The sequence below is a fragment of the Etheostoma spectabile genome, chromosome 8, assembly GCF_008692095.1.
Source record: "Etheostoma spectabile isolate EspeVRDwgs_2016 chromosome 8, UIUC_Espe_1.0, whole genome shotgun sequence".
Lineage (NCBI taxonomy): Eukaryota > Metazoa > Chordata > Actinopteri > Perciformes > Percidae > Etheostoma > Etheostoma spectabile.
This window is the reverse complement of record NC_045740.1, coordinates 16,566,130-16,573,035: the sequence shown is the minus strand read 5'-3', so window position 1 is coordinate 16,573,035 and position 6,906 is coordinate 16,566,130. Positions and strand designations below refer to the sequence as shown.

General features: G+C 42.1%; 1 long non-coding RNA gene across 1 annotated transcript; it reads left to right on the top strand.

Annotated features, from left to right (window-relative positions):
• The first annotated feature begins 2,657 nt into the window (after positions 1-2,657).
• LOC116693841 (uncharacterized) lies at positions 2,658-5,618 on the top strand. Its single transcript, XR_004333022.1, has 3 exons — positions 2,658-2,668; positions 4,619-4,621; positions 5,518-5,618. It is a non-coding gene; the product is annotated as an uncharacterized LOC116693841 (long non-coding RNA).
• Positions 5,619-6,906: the final 1,288 nt, after the last annotated feature.

Below are 6,906 nucleotides of genomic sequence, written 5' to 3'. Positions count from 1 at the left end.
CATCAAAATATGACAACTAAGGTGAAATATCTGGCTCTTTAGGGTAAGGTAAGGTAAAACGTAACATTAACCTGTACTCTAATCAATCATGTTACATAATAATCTTATGTTAAAACCCAAACTGAAATGTTACTTTGGAGAAGCAGTGGATTAATTAACTAACTAACTAAGGAGAATAAGTTAATTGTCTTGTTCATGTACGCTTAGAATGTAGACGGAAGGAGACGAGCATCAAACCAGAAACTACAACCTGAACTACAGCAATACATGGATAGTGGTAGAAAGTATAAAATGGAACATTGATGACATTTTGACAAGACATAAGGTTTGAAATGCTCTCGAACAATGTAAATTGCAGTTACGGTGTGCTCGGTCACTCATCAAAGTATTTCTGTCCTTTCGGTCCACATAAGCGTGGTACGTAAGAATGAACACACATACACAAACACATGAGTGCAGATGCACTCTAATGCACCCACTTTACATAGAACAAACACTCTGCTTGCTTCCTCCTCTTCCTGACACACACACACACACACACACACACACACACACACACACACACACACACACACACACACACACACACACACACACATACATACACACACACACACACACACACAGCCTCCGGGACAGCCTAAACAGGACAGTTACTGAGGTAATGGTCCTCGGGGAGAGGCAGCCGCTCTCCCCTTAGCTCCTGCTGCATTATTGAAAGGCCAGTTCATTCATGTCAACAGGAACTTCCTGCCTGCCTGAGCAAGTGTAAGGGATACACACAAGGACCTGTCCGCCTGCACCCTCAGTAACTCGAGAATGCCAAGGCCTCGCTAAGAGGAGCCGCTACATCCGCTGCGCTGGGGAACCAAGTCAGGTGTATGCGGCTTGCATAACCCACCGGGACCTGACACAGACGGCGGCAACAAAGGAGTGTTTGAAATTTTTTTCTGCTGTGATTACTGATCAGGAAGCTGAGGAAACTGAAAGGAGGGTTTAGGTCAGGGAGCTTTTCAGGGAGTTTATGAATGGAGGGTTGGTGGTTCACCACCCAGTGAACACAACTGTGAGGAGGGATTATATGCTTTCAGCAAAGGACAATAGTTGGTGCGACCCCATCCTGAATCGTAAAACTAGTCTTCGAGCCCATTAGCCCACTCTGATTTATGTTTAATCATTTAATATTAATCTCAATCTCAATCAAATCAAGCCCACACCTAAAATTTGTGACCAACATACAGCTGAGATTTCACATATAAAGAATAATGTGGTCAACAGACCAATGGACGGAAACATGAAAAACTTTTCGAAAGAAATTACAGAAATTGATTGTAGTGTGTCAGGATTAACACACCACAAACATACGCAGGTGAGGGTAAGCCGGCGTTGAAATACATGTTCCTGCTGTTTCACCCTTTTCCACGGATCTACAGTTAGTGGCAGTAACGAGCCAACAAACGCAGCAATGCACCAACAAAGGCAAGGAAGAAGACTGCTGGCTAGGAAACACATGGGGCCATACCCAATCTCCACCATAAGGCCTTAAGCCCTGAACCCTCACCCGGTAACCCAGTAAGTGAGTACGAGAGGTTGCAAGGGCTCGGAATGGAACAGCACATTGTGGCAACATATCACATTACTTTGATGACGCCAAAACCTGTTATGTACAATTGTGGGTTTGGGACTTTTTAATTTAGCTTTTTCGCGTGTATGTGGAGTTTGGGGTTGGGCCATGGACCTTATATGTGTGTGTGTGTGTGAGCATGCTTCATGTATCATGGATACATTTGTTGTGTGTGCCTCCTTCTGAATGAATGTAACATGTTAACTGAGCCGAGTTGCGTACATAGTGTCATGAGAGCACTTTGCATGTTGAGGTTAGTGAGCAGTCAGCCGTCCTACGCTGACACTGATGAGTGTCAATATATGGATCCTCGTTCAGGATATTTGATCCCTGTATGCTGGGTGAAGCCAGCACTACACATGAGATGTAGTTGTCAGTTTGCCCTCGACCAGAAACGTCTTCTTGTGTATCTCTGAACTTGTGGCGCGCCGGTTATCTCCTCAGCCTCTCCCCTCCCGGCCCAGCTCGCCTTCCCTCAAAGGATGTCATGGGATGCAGAGAGGAAGCCAAATTTAAACCCAACAGTTCACATGACCGCTCAACAAACGCTTCCATTCAGGAAAAAGCATCACTAAAGCAAATGTATTTCACTGTGCATGTGCGTCCGGTGTACTATTTTGTCTATTTTGAGTATTTAAAAAGTCACCAAGAGAGGGATATTTTTACCCTAGTGAAGGCTTGTATCACAGATTTTATTTTATATTTTATATTTCTATTTAGCTACTCAGCCACACTTTTGCATGTGAACTCTCTGGAAACCTTGAGTTCTCTGACACACAAGCTTCAAAATGGAAAAATCTGATATACGGTCGTTTTAGACGTAACAGTTAATCAAAATCGAGAAACTTACTCTTAAGTGTGGCAGCACTACTACATTAGTGGTGGAAACAGTTTAAAACAGACAAATAACTGCACATGGAGGGGACCTAATAGCAGCAGCTCACATTATAATGCAATTTAGTATCACAAAGAATTACGGCCTAAAAAAAACAAAACTTAAATTGAATCAGTACTTCGTTGTCACTGTAAAGAAATGAAATGAGTGTAAATGAATATCTCTCAAATGTTTTCCAATGTGTAACTGCATTTTCAAAGGCAGTATTTTGTCGTATTAAATGTCTTTAGCCCCTTCACATGGCTATGTTAAACCAATAACACCAAGTCAATAAAACATCCATGAGAAAATAATACCAATAAATATTATTGATATTATCACTTATTTTCTACAGACAACATCAATAATTGCCAAAAAGATAAACAGGAGAGAAATCATTGCATTGCAGAAGTTTGCCATCAAAGAAGAAAAACAAAACATGAAAAACAAAAGTCTGTCTGCAAAACAGCGTTACACAAAGTGCTTTGAAAGCTGACTTCCTTGTGTCTCGCAGGCCGCCATTCAACTTTATTTACTTGACCTCTGAGCCAGGGGCCACATGCTCGGCCCTTTAAGGCAGGACAGCCCTCATTTGAAGTGGGCCACTTGTGGAATTCCCAGCGGACCTTTCATGTTGTAAAAATTCCAGTGCATCCTGGCAAACACAGAGGAGTTCCACCTCATCCTCACAGGAAGTTCAAAAGGTCAGGATGGATTGTGGGGTGAAGCCTTTTCACACACACCTGATGGGCAGCTGATTGCGGCCCTGTCCCAATGCGATGTTCTCAGTCACCTTTGAACTCTTTTGAGAAAACACATTATAATTCATACGCACAAATGAGTAATTTGGCCCCTTAAATTAATTATTTAAGTCATTTAATTAATCATATTAAGTAATTTGAGGGTATCAATTATTAATTCATTAATACTTAACGTACCTGTCGGGTATCACATACTAGAGGAGCAGAGGAAAATGGCTGCCATAGGCCATGAATACGGTCATCAACGGTTATAAAACAGGCACACTTTTAACACCTGGGAGATGAATCGTCACTTCACAGTGGAAAACTGTCCTCCAAGGCTGTAATGTTAAACTCCAGCTTCCTGCAGCCTTTAAATAGCACTGTCATACATTCAAGAGGGATTTTGTTGCTTGGGTAACTAAATCTGGATATGATTTTTTTAAATCTCTATTCACACTAAACCTTTAGTCACATGTACCGGTATTCGTTTTTACAAAGAGTAAGAGAGTGTCAGGAAACAAACATTGTCTATAAGTGCAGTATTTTTCTCTACTGCCTTCACTGACCTTTTTTAACCCTACTCCCAGCCCTTGCAAAAATGATCTAAGATTGCTAAAATCAAACATCTGACTCAACATAGCATCACTGCTGAGCGGAAGCAGAGGCTTGTGAGGGTCTAAAATATTGATGCTGTGAAAGGAGGCGTGAGTTCCCAGATTTCCCTGTGCTCGCCCGCACACCAGGAAAATGATGCATTTTCTACAATCCAGCTAGGTGATATGTTGGCCTTTCAGTGCAAAGGTTCAAATCTAAAAGTTAATGTTGGCCTATTTTTTAGATAATAACTTGGAGAGCTTTATCAGCGTGCAAGCAGCGATTTCATACAGTTTTTTTTTTTTTTTTTTTACTCCTTGTTGGATTAAACTCTTGCTGCAAGACCAAACAAAAGAATATTCAATTTTTCCATCGCTCTTTTGACTTAGCAAAGCCTTTTATTTCATTACAAAGCACAGTTTATGTCAAAGATAAAGACAACAGTGCCTTTGCCAAAATGACACATTGCTACAACCTGATGGTGAATCATAGTTGCACACCTTGTTTTCTAAACACCAGCAACTAGGAAAACTTTTCTGAACAGCTAACCACTGGAAATAATAACTCATTTATAGACAGAAGGTGGTTGGTGATTTATGGGGGAAAAAAGTCTCTCTATCATTTGTAGAACCTGATTTATACGAGTTCCTCTTACCTTGAGTCTGGTTAAATGCCTGACTGGGCATCAGCTTGAGGCTGAGGAAATCAACATGTTGGCCACTCAACTCATGACACCATGTGGCTGCAGTATGCAACTGTTTTACAGGTGTTAATATTCAGCAGCAAGTCAGAAGAACCACTGAAACATATGTTTGTTGTTTAACTTTTGGTGTTTTTGTTCTCTAGGAATATATGTACCAATGTGAACAAGTACATCCATTCACACAGGTTGGAATACTTTTCTACTTAAGGCTTTCTAGTGGATCATTTGCTTATGGGAAGTTGCATAATACACCAAATGAGTCAAAGAGTTAATGAAAACAGTGTGTGTTCTGTGTGTGTGTGTGTGTGTGTGTGTGTGTGTGTGTGTATGTGTGTAGAGTTATATACATATTGAAGTGTACTGTGCAACTGTAAAAAAAGAATGTGTGCATCTGTGTTTTGTAACTATGAGTAGTAGCAGAGTTTCATGTTTTGTGTGTGTGTGTAATGCTAGTAACTAGTTTTTATGCATGTGAAATGTACAAGTGCATGGAAAATGGCTTGTGAGAGGCAGCAGGTCTTTTGTTTAGATTGTCTCCCAAGTGCTTCTTACTTGGCTTTCACACAGTTACATCATGACTCAGTCATAACTAAAGCAACAGTCCAACTCCTTCATACAAGTTACTTGTGTCTGTCAATGTTTCCCTGCACTGCTGCATATATCTTATGCGTAACATTATGTAACAGGTAGCTCCAACCAAACAACTGAATGTCAGAGAGACTGTTTTTCATTGTACACATATAACAACCAGGCTGTATGACATGTTATGTGAAACCACTTGTTCTTCTTTTGTGTCTTTTTACTGCTGTGCTACTGTGTATGTATCTTTTATCTAGAAATGCCATGGCGTTCCACAAGGCACAGTTTTTGGACCAATTCTATTCACCTTGTTTTTGCTTCTTCTAGGCAACATTATGAGGAAACACTCAATTAACTTTCACTGTTATGTAGATGACACCCAATTATACCAGTGTATCAGTTAGCTAAACTTCAAGCATGCATTGAAGATATAAAATCATGAATGACCTACAATTTTCTTATGTTAAACTCAGACAAAATTAAGGTTATTGTCCTGGGCCCCTCCAAACCTCATTAGCTAAAGATATAGCTACTCTAGATGGTATTGCCCTGGCCTCCAGCACTACTGTCTAGAAATCTAGAGTTATTTTAGATCAAGATATATCCTTTAATGCCCACTGAAAACTAACCTCAAGAAGAGCCTTTTTTCACCTTCGTAACATTGTCAAAAGTTGGCACATCCTGTCTCAAAACGATGCTGAAAAACTAGTCCATGCATTTGTTCCCTTCCAGACTGGACTATTGTAATTCCTTACTATCAGACACTCCAGCTATGCCAGAATGCTTTATGATTAATTTGTGGGATTTTGAACATAACAGATTAAACCTCATCCATGAAGTGAAACTAATACAAAGAGTAATCCTGTGACACAAGGTACTATCAAAGAGACGGTTTATTGCTGGGAGACTTCCTTTAACACACTCCTCTCTCCTTTCTCTTTCCATCTGTGTGCGTCCATGTCCCAGAAATGCTGGTTACTACCTTAGTTCTGGTGAACGTATTCCCCAAACACCTTATGTTTTTACGCCCAACAGTTTTCCTTGGATTAGGATGGCACCTAAATTATGGTTTCAGCTGTCGCTGTGATAATGCTCCACGCCCTGCCCTGCTACACCCTGCTACGCTCTGCGCTGGTATGCCCAGCTACGTCCTGCTGTGCCCTGCAGTGCCAGGCTATGCCCTGCTAATCGCTGCTGTACCCTGCTATGCACTGCTATTCCCTGCACCCACGTCCACACCAATGTCACTGGGTGAGATCGTAGTCACTATGAGACTCGTTCAAGGCGAGCCAGGCCAGGCCTGCACGGAATCGATCACCAGCAACCGCCGCCCAATGCATGCCGGTTAGATTTGTGTCCAACTTGATCCCGACTTGCTCTGACGTCATGGACACTTGGGCAATGATAACCTAACCTCCCATGATCAAGGCGGCTGCAGTTCTTGAAGCCAGGTGTTACGGCTCCTGCCTTTTGGGGTAGTTTAGCACTTGTGTTTCAGAGATGTAAATCAGTCTGTGTGGTTGCCCGGAGAGGATTGGCTGGCGTGATGGCTCCGCCCACTTCCCTGTTCCGGCCCTGTGTGGATTGGCGCGGCTGCTGGAGGCCGGCCAATCAACATCCCCAACCAACAGGGAGAGGTTTAAAAGGAGCTGGGATCTTCAGTCCGGGCGGCTGAACTTCAGTTCAGTCTGCCACACGGTCCTGCTAGAGCTTGTTTGAGAAACCATTGTGCTAGAGCTTGTTTGAGGAACCATTGTGCTAGAGATTGTTTGAGAAACCATTGTGCTAG